This window comes from Lates calcarifer, linkage group LG15 (genome assembly GCF_001640805.2).
Source record: "Lates calcarifer isolate ASB-BC8 linkage group LG15, TLL_Latcal_v3, whole genome shotgun sequence".
NCBI classification, from domain to species: Eukaryota; Metazoa; Chordata; class Actinopteri; family Centropomidae; genus Lates; species Lates calcarifer.
This window is the reverse complement of record NC_066847.1, coordinates 9325970-9341501: the sequence shown is the minus strand read 5'-3', so window position 1 is coordinate 9341501 and position 15532 is coordinate 9325970. Positions and strand designations below refer to the sequence as shown.

The 15532-nt window shown below is 43.8% G+C and overlaps 1 protein-coding gene across 4 annotated transcripts in view; it reads left to right on the top strand.

Annotated features, from left to right (window-relative positions):
• Nucleotides 1-15532, top strand: part of grik5 (glutamate receptor, ionotropic, kainate 5) — an 82336-nt gene that overhangs the window by 2522 nt on the left and 64282 nt on the right. For all 4 annotated transcript variants that reach the window (XM_018672282.2, XM_018672281.2, XM_018672280.2 and 1 more), the window contains exon 3: nucleotides 1569-3614. The gene's annotated coding sequence lies outside the window, so the exon portion shown is untranslated. The remainder of the gene's footprint in view (nucleotides 1-1568; nucleotides 3615-15532) is intronic.

Here is a 15532-nt window from a genome sequence, read left to right as displayed (position 1 = left end):
TGAAAAATTGATCAAAGCATAAACTAAATATGTCATGACTCCCACTAGCAACAAATTTTTGTTTATATACATTAAATTTGAGAAAGCAGAGTTAAATACAAACACTGTGACCCGTCAGAGGTCTCAAATGCTACTTGAAACACTAACAACTCTTTGTACTGAACCCAAATCTATAATGAACTTGTGAAACAACTAAATTGGTGTTTGTAGCAAACTGAGAATGTTACAAGTTCAGACATTTTCTCTCTTTTTTTATTTAATGAGGACATTCGCATTTATGAATTTTTATCCTGCCATTTATTTTTATGTAGATTCACTTTTTTTCTTTTTTTAACAAAGCTGCGCGATTTTAATTTGTTGAATTTTGCACTGGAACCACAAAAGAAAAAGAATGAATGGATGAAATGAAGACAGAATAAATAAGGACTTAATAAGGAACTGCATGCCTCTGCTAAATAAGAAATTTTGAGCAATAAGTTTGTTATGATTCCAACTTAATTAAAACTAAAAAATAGTCTTTGTATTGTGCATTTTCTCAAACCATTTGAGAGCTGAAGTAAATCCTGAGAAAATTCAGTTTGGACGAACTTTAACTGACTCTGACTGACTGACTGCATTTGTTTAAACTATTTTGAACACAGCCTATGTTGCCTAATATAAAAATTTGTAAGAATTAATTTTGTTCTGTTCATTCATGCTGCCTCAATTTAGTCACAAGTTTAAGTAACTGTAAGGCAGCTGTGTTTTACAAAGCCTTATATTTATCCACAGATTTTTCCCTCTATGGTGTCAGAAATGCCTCAGCCCACAAAGTGTTATGGTTTGGTGTCCTAATTATCCAGTCAGCATGGCCACGAGTTTTCTCTTGTTTATGTTAGCAAGGAAAACAATAACTGAGCGCAGTAGGCCGTGTGATGGTTCAGACAGACAGATACATTTTGAATTAGAAGAGATTACAGGCTGAATACTGAATTTTCTCCCACATTCAAACACAAGTTTGAATTTGGAGTAAAAGTGACAGCGCGAGTCTACATCAGTCAAGTATGTCTACTCCTACCTGACCCGTGATATGAGCCTGGACTGCAGTCCTCCACCTGCCTCAGGCGCATTCACCAGTCAGAGGTCTCTCTCTGCCCTTCAGTGTGCTCCCTCGCATGCATCTTGTCTTGGATACTGTGGTGTGTGATGGACAGCTAACTTGGAATTGAAGAAAAAGACAGCAGAAATGATTGGATGAAAGCAGGAGAGGTGCAGATGTAAAATTGGATGGAGGGAACAGAGGGGAGATGTGACGGGGGAGAGTGTTTGAAGATGAGCTTGTTGGGAGACAGTGAAAGGATCAAATCATAGAGTGAGTGGAGAGGAGGAAGGAGCAAACAAGCGGCAAAGTCGGAGGAAGAGTGACAAGGACGGAATAGACAGCAGGACGACAGGCAGGGTGGAGTGTGACAAGGAGGAGAATGACGTACGCGATAAGGCAGAGTGACACAAATGTCACCATGCTAACCTTTCATGCACTCTCCCCCTCTCTCTCCTCTACTTTGCCTCTATTCTTCCTCTCCTTCTAGATCTGAAGCCTCGCAGAGATGGACACCAAATGGGCAGCGTGGAAGCCAACATCCACCCTCCAGCGACTAGCTTTCCACACCTAACTGCATCCACCATCTCCAGGCATCAGCTCGAACCATCCCAGCGAGCGCTGAGCCTTCAGAGTTGAGAGTGGACAGGCCAGTCTGCGATTCACGAAGCTGTCTACAGGAAATAAAGAAAAGCAGAGAGGGCAACAAGCCTTAGAGGAATCAACTTACAACAAACCAATCAACCTGTTGAGCATACAACTGAGGTTCCTGGACTTCATGAGAAATGAAATAAGCTGCAGTGATGCTTGAGCAGTGGTATGGAGCTTTCGGACATGTCCGGATTTATCGACCGGATATCCTTTCGAGATTACGACACTTTTGTGCACACCTCAGAGCTGAGCCACTTTTCCAGATTGGCTTGTGGGCAAAAGCGAGTAATTGAAAATCGCCCCTCGAGAGGCTCTCTGTTCTGATTTGTTGTGGGGGAGGAGGGCTTGTATTTTTTATAAGGAACAATTTAAAAAAAAACCCTCTTTATCCCACGTTCCCCCCCCACACCCCTCTTGTCTTTTTCACCGTCTTTCTCACACATTGCGGAGAAATACATTACGAAGCAGCACCATTCTTCTTCATCCTCCCTCTGTGACGGAGAGTGAAGAGGGACAGACTGTCCAGAATAGATAACGAGCAAGGAGACTGGCACTGAGGAGAGGGAGAGGGAAAAAGGAGAAAGAAAGAGCAGAAAATAGAGGGGACACAGGTGGAGAGAGAAAGAAGAAGAGACGACAAGAAAAGAAAAATAGAGAATTAACTAGGATTGTTCGAAATCCTCTCTGAGACTTTGAGTCTCTTTCTAATTCGTCTGCACCGTGTTGGAGGCTAGTTCGCGCAATGGGCAGGGGAGGGGTCAGGATTTACACCAGGGGGGGCACTTGAGCAGGAGAGTGGGGTTATGTCCCCCCTGCACCTGCCTGGTCCGTGTCTTAGTGTTTGGCAGGAAGACAGACTGAGAGATGGCCTGGTAAACAGACAGCTATACTGAATGACAGACAAGCTCTGAGGCTGGTAAGACAGACAGACAGACAGACAGGAAGACACAGCCTATTCCAAGTGTCAGGCAGAGAGCCAGGCAGACATCCAGTGCCGGCACAGTAGACAGCATGCGATTCATTGTCATTCTATGCAGTGTGTGAGGAAAAGACAGAGAGAGGGAAAGAAAGCTGAGACAGAAAGAAAGAAGAGGAGCATCCCTGTGTTTGTAGCTTCTGGAGAATCTCACTTCCTCTGCATCCACTTCAGTCACCACTGTGGCAAGCCCATGCACTAAAAAAACAGGCTGGGAGGGAGGGGGCTGTTACTAGAAAGGAAATACAGGTTGGAGAGGGGGAGAGGGAGGGAGGCAGGCAGAGAAACAGAGGGAGAGAGCAGGTGTCGGAAATCCTTCCCTTCATCTGCTTGTCATTTACTCCTTTATGTTCTCTCGTCGTCTGGCGAGGTGATTGGTTTTCTGATGCTGGTGTTCCTCTGCTCATAGGCCCCTGCGCAATCCCGAGGAAAAACAAGGTGTGATCAGACAGAGGAAAAGCAGAAAAACACAGAATAAAAGAAAAGGTGGAGCTCTGTTTTGATTGACTAATTTTTCAGCCCTTCCTTTTCTTATTTGTCAGGACGGGGCTCTAGTTATTTTTTCGCTTTATTTTTTTTCTAGAACAGATAGACGGAAGAAAAATACTGGCCTGGTCAATCCCTCATTCTCTTACACAGAATTGAACCCCTCCTTTTCATCAATTCTTCCTGCCTTCTCCTTAAAGGATTATTTTCTCCATCTGAGTATAAACACTGGAATCCTGTAGATCCCATCTATATGTCCTGATGCCCAGTGACACAGTGTGAACCTGTCTGACTTCCCCCCCACGGCGTCCCCTCCTTGGCTGAAGTGCTAAAACCCTGTGGTCTCAGATCTCAATGCCTGTGTTGACTCACTACTACAGAGATAATATGGCACGGCGCTTCTGATACCATCTGATTCATTCTGTAAGTAGGACTCCCTCTCTCTTCCTATGTGTGTGTATGTATGTATTTACATGTATACTGCATGTCATTAGCATGTACTCAGCTCATGAATGCAGAGACACAGACGTGGTCCGTCTTTCTGCAGTGTTGGTTTTTATGGTGTCTTCACAGCAGATTTGCTTTCCTATGCTTACTCTGCTCCAGGCAATTTGAGCATGTGTGTGTGTGTGTGTGTGTGTGTGTGTGTGTTTGTGTGTGTGTGTGTGTCTACCAAAGAAAGAGATTTTGATCTTACAGCCAAGCTTACAACAGCATCAGAGTGGTGTCAGAAAGAGGCAAAGGAGGTACCTTTCTCTGCGTGTGTGTGCACGCCTACATATTGGTCCTGAGGTTAATTTGAACTAATTAGTGGTGAGTATTTTTGCTTCTCAGAGCAGTTTTTGGTTCTGTGTCAGTGTGCTTGCATTCATTAGGGGTGAGATGGAAGGGGGATGAGGGGCTAAAACTGAAGAGGGTGAACCAGCTAATGAGAATGACTCTGATTCCCTGACTAGTTCTTTGTTGCCTCCATTTCACTTCTAATGCCCTGAGCATTACGCCCCGGCTGCATATCATTTTCAGCCTCCTTTTATCTCCCTGTTTGTTGCTTTGGATGATACCCTATACGGAGACCCAGCCTCTGCAATGTCCTGCATATTACTAAGCCCATCTATCTCCGTGGACACATCCACATCTTTATACACTCCCACAGTCACCAGGCCCTGCACCGGGAGACGCTCAATCAAGATAGTCCCTTCAAACAGACCAATGAACTGTGAATAACGCCATTACACAAACTCCCAGCTCAGAGTGTAACACAGACAGAAAGATTGGGAGGGTGGAAAAAAGGGAAGGAAAAAAGGGAGAGAGAGAGAGAGACTGAACAACAAGAACGGATGGGGAATGAAAGAGGAAAGAGAGAGTGTGAGACAGAAAGCAACAGAGGGGAGGACACATAGAGGAGGAGGGAAGGGAGGGTGAGAAACGGAGAGGAAAATGGGAGTGTGTGGGTCTAGAGGGGCCGCGGAGCAGGAAAAGACCTCTGCTCCATGGGAGCACTCTGATGGGCTTAGCAAGGCCCTGCTTTGTTCACACTGTTGGTCAGCCACTCAGAATTAAGATTACTAAATAATACGATTACTGCAGCTGCACACTGATAACACACTGCTGCCGATCCCCTTTGTCACTGTCAGAAAACCCAGAGAAGAGTGGAGGAGTGGCATATGATGGCATCAAAGGCATGACAGCACTGACTACATTACACTGTCACAAGGGCCCCAGCTTCACAACATGGCTTCTGTGCTTGTCACTGAGTAAAAGTGGAAAGAGTTGAGTGTGACTTTTTATATGACAAGTAGCCATAAACAAAAGGATACTGGGGGAAAAATAATGCTACCCCAGGTGTTTTCTTCTCAGATAGATGGATGCTGTCGTCATGGTCAATAATGTGACATAAATTCTGATTTGTCTTATCTTTTTTTCCCCCAGTTTTTAATGTTGCACTGCCAGCTCCAAATGGGACTAAAAAACAGGTGAACAGGGAAACCTCTCAGTATATTACCTGATTTCACATGTGTAAACATAAACCAAGGGTCTCTTGGTGAGACGTCTGCCCCTGATCTCGATGTTTTACACCTCATCCTCTGGGTGGGCTATTTGTTTCATGTTTTCGTGCTTGACAGCCCTGACACCGATTCCTGCCAAGTTGACCTTGCAGTTTAAAGTATAATAAAAGCTGAATTCCCAGGCTATGTTGCACATCGATATGCATTCTTCTGGTAGCTGATAAATGTTCTCCCACCCCTTGAGAGAGAGGGGGAAAACAAGCAGGTAGCAGAAACTGCTGTCCAGTCCTGCTCAGCGGAAGTAAAGTACAACTGTATGAAACCAACCGGACTAATATCAGGGTTGGGCTTGGTTCAAACCCCCTCCCATGAGATATGAAGTATCTCCACTCTGCTCTCAGCAGGAGCAACCATTTGCCTGCCGAGCTAAAGATTAGCTTGGAGCAGGAAACAGAAAAGATGCATTTAGCATGTGAGAGTGTAGTGTAAGAGTAACAAATAACAAACCGGAGCTGAGGGCGCAAAACGAAATCAATGAATTATGACACACAGCACAAACATGCAGCTTAAAACAGCCCTAAACCACTTCAAGTTGGCAACCATTCATTTCAGTTTCTGTTCCTGCGCAGCGCATTTGTCATCCAGTGGAGGATTCATGTACATGTCATGGAGTGTATTTGCTTCAGTGACATGGAATGAACTTTGACCCCAGGCCCTCCCAGCTCAGCCCCATGGTCACGAAATAACTGCGTGAGTCACTCTGAAGAACCAGTACAGCTCCAATCGCAAAGCATCCATGTTGAAACACATGCACTCTGCTCAGTGAGTCCAGACATGCAGAAACAAAAAGGCAATGTCGGGATGATGTGCCAAATTATCAGTTATGTGTTTGTGTCATTTGGTCTCCCCCCTTTTTAAATGCTTTTCACAGCAGCAGTATGCTGTGTTGGTACAGCACGGTCCAATCATTTCACCCGACTTGGTCTAAATTGTGGCAGAAATGCACATGGTTCATAAGATAATTTTTCATGTTGAGTTTTAGAGCTTCCCATTGCCCCTGTTTGAACCAGTTAGGTCCTTTCAGATCAGCGATTCCATCATCCCTCAGGCTTAGATTTTCTAATCGCTGGTTCAGATTTTTATTTCCTGGTTCCACTTTGGATTGTGCCTGACAATATGTTATTATTTAGGCAAAAACAGATTCTCATATTGTTTCCATCATCAATCATTTTTTAGTTCTTTGGTGGGAGCATCTGCTCTTTCTTTAAGGGTGGCCAGCACCTGTTATTTCTTTAACTGGGCTGTAGCAGGAAACACGTCATTCTCCTGAAAAAACTCCTCATTTATAGTAATAGCAGGAATAGATAATTGTCAGACTTGTCAATGCTGAATCCATTATTTTCTTGTCAAGTTGGGGCTGTGATTGGCTCCTGCTGTTCTGCCCCATGATGCCTTTTGCATGGCAATTCACCCCTTGAGTGTCTCAGACAGCTCCTGCTCCAAAGCCAGGCAGGCTAATTTGGGATATGAGATCTCTTCTAACACTGAGCAGCACTTCAGTTTCCTCTGCCTTCAATCCTCTGCCGCTTGACCACCAGCGCGAGGCACTGCAGCCTGCACTAAACCTTTGCTCCTCATTGCCTAATGGAGCACAAAAAATGGCCCTGTTTGCTTAGTCGTTTGTCCACTCCTGCTTGCTTCAGGCTGGTTGGCCTCGGGGGAAAGATTGAGTGAGTGTGTGTGTGAGAGGAGGGTGACAAGAAACGGACATTAGGACACACATGCCCTTTCCATAATGTGCTCTCGGCTGGGCTGTTTGGCTGGTCATAAAGTGAATGCCGCTAATGGCCTCTCAGTTAATGGAGTCATTAAGATTGGATTGCAAGAAGATAAAAGCAATGTGTATAATGTGTGTGAAACGGGTGGAAGTGGGATCGTTTGTATACATGTACTGTTACTGTAACCGCTTTGTGTATTTCTAGTCATTTAGTGCCTCAGGAGCTACACCCAGGACAAGGTGGCAGTGACACTCTTCTGCATTAGCATTAGTAGGAAAGGTCAGTATTCTATCAGTGTAATTGTTATACGGTCTGGGGCTCAGGTGATCAGACTCGGGCCTGTCCTAATCAGTCAGCTGGCGGAGGCTCAGAAAGTTACAGCTGTAATGTTTCACTGCTAGACTGCTGCTGTCTTGTGTGAGTGTGTAGGTTACAAAGGCTGATAAGCCTGATCTGAGGTCACTTCAGGACTTCTCCCTGAAAGAATATGGCAAGGCATCCTGGGTAGTGTTGCGTGTTGTTTTCATGGTGGCATGACTGCTCATTAAGCCTATGTCAATTTTTTGACTCTTACCAGAGGGTTTGCTTATGTCACCGTGCTCATCATGTTTTAAGCTTGAGCTGCAGTTGTTACAGCTCGCCTCATTCACTTGTTGTATTCAGTGAAATGCAGCCTTTAATTTACCACAAAGCTGCCTCCTGCAGGCAGAATTAACATTAAATCACTTGATAAAATAATTAAAACAGAATAGAAAGCACTTTCTAATTAGGCCAGACAGAGTCAATAATTTGACTGCTAAACTTTGTGTATTTTCACATTTGTTTTTTCCAACTTTGCAACTAAAGTGGAGATGTATCCTACTACACTGTTTACAAATATTCCACACAAACAAAACTCTGCCTCATGGGTAATAACCATATCTACCTGTCAAACGGTGTCAGCCCATGCATTAGAAGATCAGAAAATACATTTTCAGAGTGAAAGATCGCACCTTTTAATTTAATCGGTTACTACGCAGGCAAAGCCTGTAGCTGGAAAATAAAGTCTCGGCAGGGGATGTCAGACTGAAATCACTGATCAAACCTGTCTGCAGACCCCTGAGGGGGCCTGAGGGGGTCATGCTGTAAAATGAGAAAAACTGGATTAATTTCACTGTTATTTTATTTTGTGATAGGATGGTGAGGGCATATTTTAGGAGTGACTGCTCTAATCACAGATTTAATTATTGTCTGTCACCTCAGTATAAACGGGTGTAAATTATAGTGTATTGAAATTATGTGTATCTGTTTGGGGAGCTTTTGTGAAGATGTTTGAAAACCCCATATTTAGACAGTCTGACTACAGTTTGAGAACAAAGTCTTTCATTACAGTATGAGCTGAAGCACTCCGCGAGCAGTCTCGTATCGTTCATCCACTCTGTTACAATTCTACATAGCTGCTTTTGTGTAAAAATTGTTCAGAAGTCATTCAGGTAACAGTATTGTCAGCCTTGGTCTAGTGAGTCTATTTTACATTTTAATGTTTCACTGCTGCTCCTGCTGAGCGGCAGTTTGGCTCACAGTGCAGTAATAGCACTCATCATGATATCTACAGGTATCGCCTCTCTCTGAAGCTGATCATTAATACATGTTGGACTCGAGCATTGCTTGGCTCCTCTCTATAAGACTCCATGATGGACCTGGATCAGATAGTGTTTAAACATACCTGCTTTGATGTAATTGGACAAACAAAATGCATTTTTTTGCCATATCAACAAGACCTTGTTCAGTAAGCTGGCTGACGGCTGCTTTAGTCCTTAGCTCCCTTGTGATGTGACCGCTTTTGTTTATTTGTTCATGATTTCACTTTCACTGGAAACAAAGAACTGCTGAACGTCTGATGGTCCACTCCACAAAATTTCTCACCCATCTTCTCAGATGTGGAAGGTTTTGATTGGAGGAGCATCAGCTCTCTGTGGGCGGGCACTTTGAACACTGCTCCTGTCCATTCACGAGGGAGAATCTCTTCTCTACCCAACAAAATGGATGAACTGCTGCTCGTCAACAGGACAAACTCAGACTTTTCACGCTTGAATGCCTTGTGCTTTACTGAAAGCTGGCTCCATGAGTCCGTCTTAGACAGCTTATTACAGCTGCCTGGTTTTTATCTCCATCTAGCCCGACCGTGTAATGGATCGAGGAAAACAGGGGGAGGTGGAATCTGCATCTACATAAATGACAGTTAGTGTTCAGATGCCACAATGTTAAGAAAAACTTTCAGTCCAAACTTACAATCTGTCATCATGAACTGTGAACCTTTTTATTCTCCATGGAAGTTTTTCCTTTTTTTAAAAACAAAAAATTCTGGTTTTAGTATTTTAGATGACTTTAACAGAGGAAACCTCAGCCCACAAACTACCATAATACAACATGTATTAAATGTCCCACCAGGGATAAAAACACACTGGACCTGTGCTACACTAAATTAGAGGGCACCTTTCATTCTAAATTCATTTACAATTGCTGATGGCCAAAACTTAAATTATAATACCTTGCCCGCTTTTCATTGATTAAACGTGGTCTAAGGCCACATTTCTTCATCACTTCCATATTTTGCGTTGTCCCTCGTGTGTCCTCAACACTGGTATTTTGGGATTGTGAGTCAAGAGCCTGTAATCAGTTCCACCAATCATAAGTATTAACATGCGAGTCAGTTCCAGCTCAGCTGGTTCAGTCCAAATGGTGATGCGGCAGTTGATTATGGGCTACTGCCTGATTTCAAACTGCTGAATATTTAATTGACCCAGTGAAACGGAATACTCCAAATGGGCTCATATCATGTCATTATAAATGAATTTAAAAAATACAACAGATGTGATTAATTAACTAATTTCTGGGTTTTATGGGCTTTAAATTTACACAACCGTGTGGTGGGTTTTGGAAATATGGCAGCATTTTATTCCGCTGAGTCAAAACTTGGCTGCGATGACAACCCCCTGCCACTGCCCCCTGCTGCAACCACATACGCAGACATGTCATGAAATAGTAGAATATTATCTGCATCATTGCCTTTTTGAGGTATAACTTTCTGATTAGCTCAGATGTAAAATGGTAGCCTGTGAATAATGTAAGTTCAGACACCCAGGAAAGAAGTGTTGACTGTAATTAAGCTCATATGGAGGTGTGCGTGACATAAAGCAAAAATGCTTTGCTAAAGAAAAGTATCTCTTTAAATGGTTTGACACCTTCCTGGGGGCGATAGTTTTCTACTTCACTTAAGCCAAACAATAGCAGCACATCATCCAAGAGGCTCAGTTAAAATGAAAAGCAATTTTTTTTGTCTCTGGTTCAGCGGCACTTGATGTAATCCACAGAGTTGTTTGACCAGTATTTATTTCAACTCCTCCTGAGCTATATTCACTTGCTGGGGAATCAAAGTGTAAAGCTCGAGTAATTTATTTAGTGCTTTTCTCTGAATCTCCAAGTGCTGCAGTGACTTTTCACTGAATCAACGTCTACGTGATGAACTGCATTTGGACAGAAGAAAATTGACAAGGTGTTTTTGCATGTCTGAGCTTATTGTATGTCTGCTGTTTATACATGAACATCTGACGTAGCCTGTGTGTGTGTATGTGCGTGTATGTACCAAGTTTATGCATACTGTGCTTGTATGCATGAGATTCATGGTGCGTGGGCATTTTTGCCGTGTGTCATGATGAGTGATCTATCAAGATGCGCAGCCTGTGTGTGTACATAATATGAATTCCATACATGATGAAACCCTATGGGAGGGGAATGGGGATGTTTCATCAGTGCATTCTGTTGATGTCATGGTTAGCGTTGGTGTGTGGTGGATGCTAGAATCAATGTATTTCATGCAGGTGGAGTGGTAGTCATGCTGAGAGGCACACAGGATTTCAGACTGCTCATGAGACAGTCTTTGATCCAGGCTGAGCACAAACTCCTCTGATCCATACAGGCGATAGCCTATTAGCACCTGCAGCTGACTGAGCTGAGCAGAGGCAGTAGTGGAAAATCATATATGAAAGTCAGCGGGATAATCTGGGACACAACATATTGTGTGTCTTACTTAAAGGCTGCTAGATTCAAGTTGCTAAGCATTGGGTATTTGTGAGCTAATTCAGGATTAGGAATAAATTGTAGGTATAAAATAACAGGTGCTATGTTGGCTTTAATTTTATTCATTGGCATTTAAACCTGCAGTGACAGTGACAGTGGCAGTGAAAAAAAGTTCTAAACACAGCACTGACATATTATCACCTCACCATGTTGATGTGGTGAACATATGAGCAAACAGTTGCATATTTAAACACCTGGTAGATACAATCTGAGTCAGCTGGCCACCTGATTAATGTTAGTCCTATGTTTACTCCACCAATTCCTGAGGGAAGCATCCAGCTCTTTAGCTGTAAATGCTCCATTCTGTTCACCAGCTAGACGCTTACTTTGTTTGTGTGCTGCTTGGTGTTAGGCAGGTAGTGTATAGTCTGGTTTTCATGCTTTTTAGCTAAAACCACTGTGTGCTGTGTCTGGAAGTAACACAGATGTAAACAGTGAGAGTGAACCAAATGTTAAAGCCAAAACAATGAGCTGAAAGATGCTAAAGCACTGTTTTAGGCTGAATGGAGCTAGATCATTCTCTGTGTCGGAATGGTTTCACATTACACTCTGCAGCTTAACAAGTACAGATGAGAATAATACATCACAAAATAAGAAAGTGGCCTCGTAATCTGATTTTATTCTGGTGGAAATCCAAATCCATACCAGGCAGCTAATTGGCAGTTATATGTTGTTTCCCCCAGCGAAGAATCATTGTTTACCTGATAATGTAGGACCTTTGCCTGATCCGAAAAAAATGAGGACAAAACAAACAAAAACACAGGCATTATTTTACTGCCTGAAGATTTACGTAAGTTCACCTCCTAATATCACTGTTTTCCAATTTCGCCATCCGGTCTCAATGGGACATAATCAGACGCTAGCAGTTGGCCTGTGGCACTTGCCTGTGATGTCCTGTCTACAATAATAACAACAGGGCCTCATAAGGGGATAACCTGCCTTATTGCTCAATGGATTTACATACAGCAGGTAATCATTGTGACCGCGGGCTATGTGTGACTGATGGTGTGTGTCAGCACTGTACATGCAGCCTTTGTTTTCATTTGGCAATAAGGCCTGTCGGGCCACGCCGCTGCAGAGATCAATGTACTGTTTGGATGATTGTAATGTGTACGATTGTCTGCGTGTGTGTGCGTGCACGTAATTCATCTAAATGCTTACCTGTGGGCCATCATCTTTGCTGCCTCTGTGAATCCATCTCACTCAGCGCTGTTGTGAAGCAGAGAATACATAGGGCTCCTTTCGAGGGAGACCACACCATTAAAATGGCAACCTGATTTACTCTCCTACAATGTATAATAATCCATTTTAAAAGAAAACCCAGATTCAGAAATATGCTAATACAGGGAAGAGTGTGTGTATAACAATATCCTCTGAGGCTTCTCCAGCGAGGGGATGTTTGAGGCAGAGGGGAGGAGGTGTGTGCGTGTGTGGGGTGGGGTGGTGGAGGGGGAGATAGGAAGCGATAGCTCAGCAGAAAGGTGTAAAGTCCTCCGGTGGCTAGCTAATCTGCCAGGCTTAGGGCTGCTGGTTCTCCTGTACCCTTGTTGGAGGAAGGGAGAAGCTCTTTTGGGCTCACCTTTCAATCTGCCTGGGCTGCAGCCACAGGGGGAAACCCAAACACATCGATTAACCGTCAGGAGGGGGTGGGGATCGAGGTGGTTGGGGGTGGTGGGGCAGAGAGGGAGAGGGGGACTAACTTTCTCCCTGTCCGACCCCTCACCCCCCTCCTCCTCCACCTCCTCAGACCACCTCCTTTAGCTCAGGCCACTGCTTTCTCACGGGAACACAGGGGTGCGGCAGGGAGAAGATTGAGCATGGAAGGAGGGCAGTCAAGAATGGGCTGGAAGAAAAACGAGGAAGGTGTGCTGAGCGAGAACAATCGACAAAAAGGAAAGACAGGAATCAAACAAACAGGCGAGCCCAGAACAGCCGTGTTTTGTTTTGCTCTGATCATAAGCCAAAATCTGGGAGTGCGCGTGTGCACAAGTATGCTTGCGTATGTGTGTGTGTGTGTGTGTGTTTATCAAAGTGCGTGCACGGCAGCTGCTGAGTTGCTGTGTTTATCTGTGTGAAAGCTTTACGGTAAATAAAGCTCGAGTCCTGGCAGGGAGACAGGTGCAGCAGGCTGGGCCAAAGGAGAGCTACTGTAACTCAGGAAGAGAGAGAGAGAGGGAGAGTGAGAGGAGGAGGAAGAGGAAGAGAGCAACTGTCTTGAAAGTGCCAACCGGACAATCTTTTGAAGTGGCCCATATTGGCATATGATGAATAAACATGAGAAATGTTTGCTTTCAAGCAAAGCAAGGCTGAAGGTGTGAGGCTCATTAGAGACCAGGAGGCCATGTTGATAAAAGAACTGTGGCCATGATCATTTACTGCACTGAAAACCCCTGCAAGTTCATCCGGTAGTATTTATCATTTTAACCCTTATGTTCGTCTAATCATGCATGCACTGATGAGAAAGAGTGGAGGAGCTAATTAAAAAGAATATTCCACAAAGCTGAAGAGCACCATGTAGACATGAAAACATTTGAGATCATCTTCTGTACTGTATTATCTATTCATTGCTCAGTATTTCAAAATTACCTACCAATTATGTTGTCAGCTACCTAATGATACTATTTTGTCATCACATTTATTAAGAAAACCGTTATAATAATCTGTAGAGTTTCACTGTAATGCCATTTTGTAGGGATGGGTTTCACATTTTTCAGTTGCCGGAAACAAACTGATGATAATGTCTATTACTGCTGATAACGATAGTGCAAATTACATAACTCTCCCAGTACTTCCACTCCAAATCATAACTCATCTATAGGCACTTGGAATATTAACCCAGCTCTCCCCCAGGGTGGAGAATATGAACCAGCACCTTATAAGCCAATGCAACCCTGGTGCAGCGGTGGTGTGATTAGAAACCCTGCCTTGGTGAACTGCTAATACACTCGCTGGAGTTTTGATAGCCTCCAGTATGGCAGGCTGCTGGTTATGAATAACCCTCTGCATAACCGACCCTCCCCCACATCACTCAGGGTGAAATACACAGTTTTCACTGCCTTTCAATCAGTGTTTTAGGCTGTGCACTTTTAAGTTTATTTCAAGCGAACTGCATACATGTCAGACCATAGGGTTCATCTGAAAGCATTAGAGGAATCAGTAACAGCCCTTAAGTCTTTCTGAGGCGGATCGGGGTGGAGATTAAACAACATCGGTTAAAGGGAGACGGGAGGGGAAATGTGTTTTGGTCTTATAGGCATCTGACAGCTCCTCCATAATAGTGAGCTAATCCTTTTTATACAGTGTGTATATGTCTGTCTGCCTTTACTACACACACTGGCAACATCCAAACACACAAACACAGATGTAGAGTATGCACACAGGCAAAACACACACAGACGCATGCATGCAAGTACACACTCCTGGGCACAGACACATGCATTTGTAAAACACTTAACACATACACAAAATGGTACATAAACACCCGTCTTAGTGTTCTTGGCTGAACTGATGCATGGTCTCTGAACTGTTGATAATTTCTTGACATGTTTCATCATTTCAACTTGACATCTGTCACAACTGCTCAGGCCACCGTCGCTAAATAAATCCTCCTGCCAAGACCTTGGCGAGGAAGTATTACTACAAGTTATGCTATCGGCTAAGGTGCTAAAGCAGAGTGTGTGGCTATCCCTGGCACAGCACTACAAGCTAGTTAGACACCAAACTGACTCATAATAAGTGCTAATGACAGGTGTCCCTTCGTGTTTGGTTTGCTGTGCGGAAATGTTGCCAAATGCCTGCCATCACCAGCGTCAAAGACTGCAGTGTGCAAATATTCTGTAGGATGAGGTGCCTTATCTATTGCTGTGCACTTGTTCAACTCATTAAAAATTAATTGATATGTGACATTTGATATCCATTGTTGAATCACTCTGGTGACATTGATGTGACAGACTCAATTTGGCCAGTCAGGCTGCATCAGAGTAAGAAGTCATTTTGTCCCTCCTATCATTATCTCCCTCATCGCACTCTGTGATTGCACAGACCAATTAAAACGGATTAACCTCCCATCCAGTTCGGCCCTTTCTGCCACCGAATTGTTGTGTCATTTACAGAGCATCATGGCTGCCCGGGCTCACTCTTTGTTTTTCGTTCTCCTCTCTCGGGGGCTGTCGAAAGTAATAATTGTGTTTCTTGCTGTGTGATAATGCGATGCTCTCTGTTCCTTTCGGGTCCGTATTGAAATCTCGATCCTGTCCCTCTGCAGTGGCTATCTCCCTCCATATCTGAAGAACTGATGGTATCACCCTCCCCCTGTGAATTTCCTCCTCTCCAGTTGAATTATCCATTCTCCCCCTATTGCTCTCTTTCTCAACTCTCAATATTTCCTCTCTGAGTTCCCTATCTTCCCCCTTTAACTCTCCTTCACCACTACATTTCC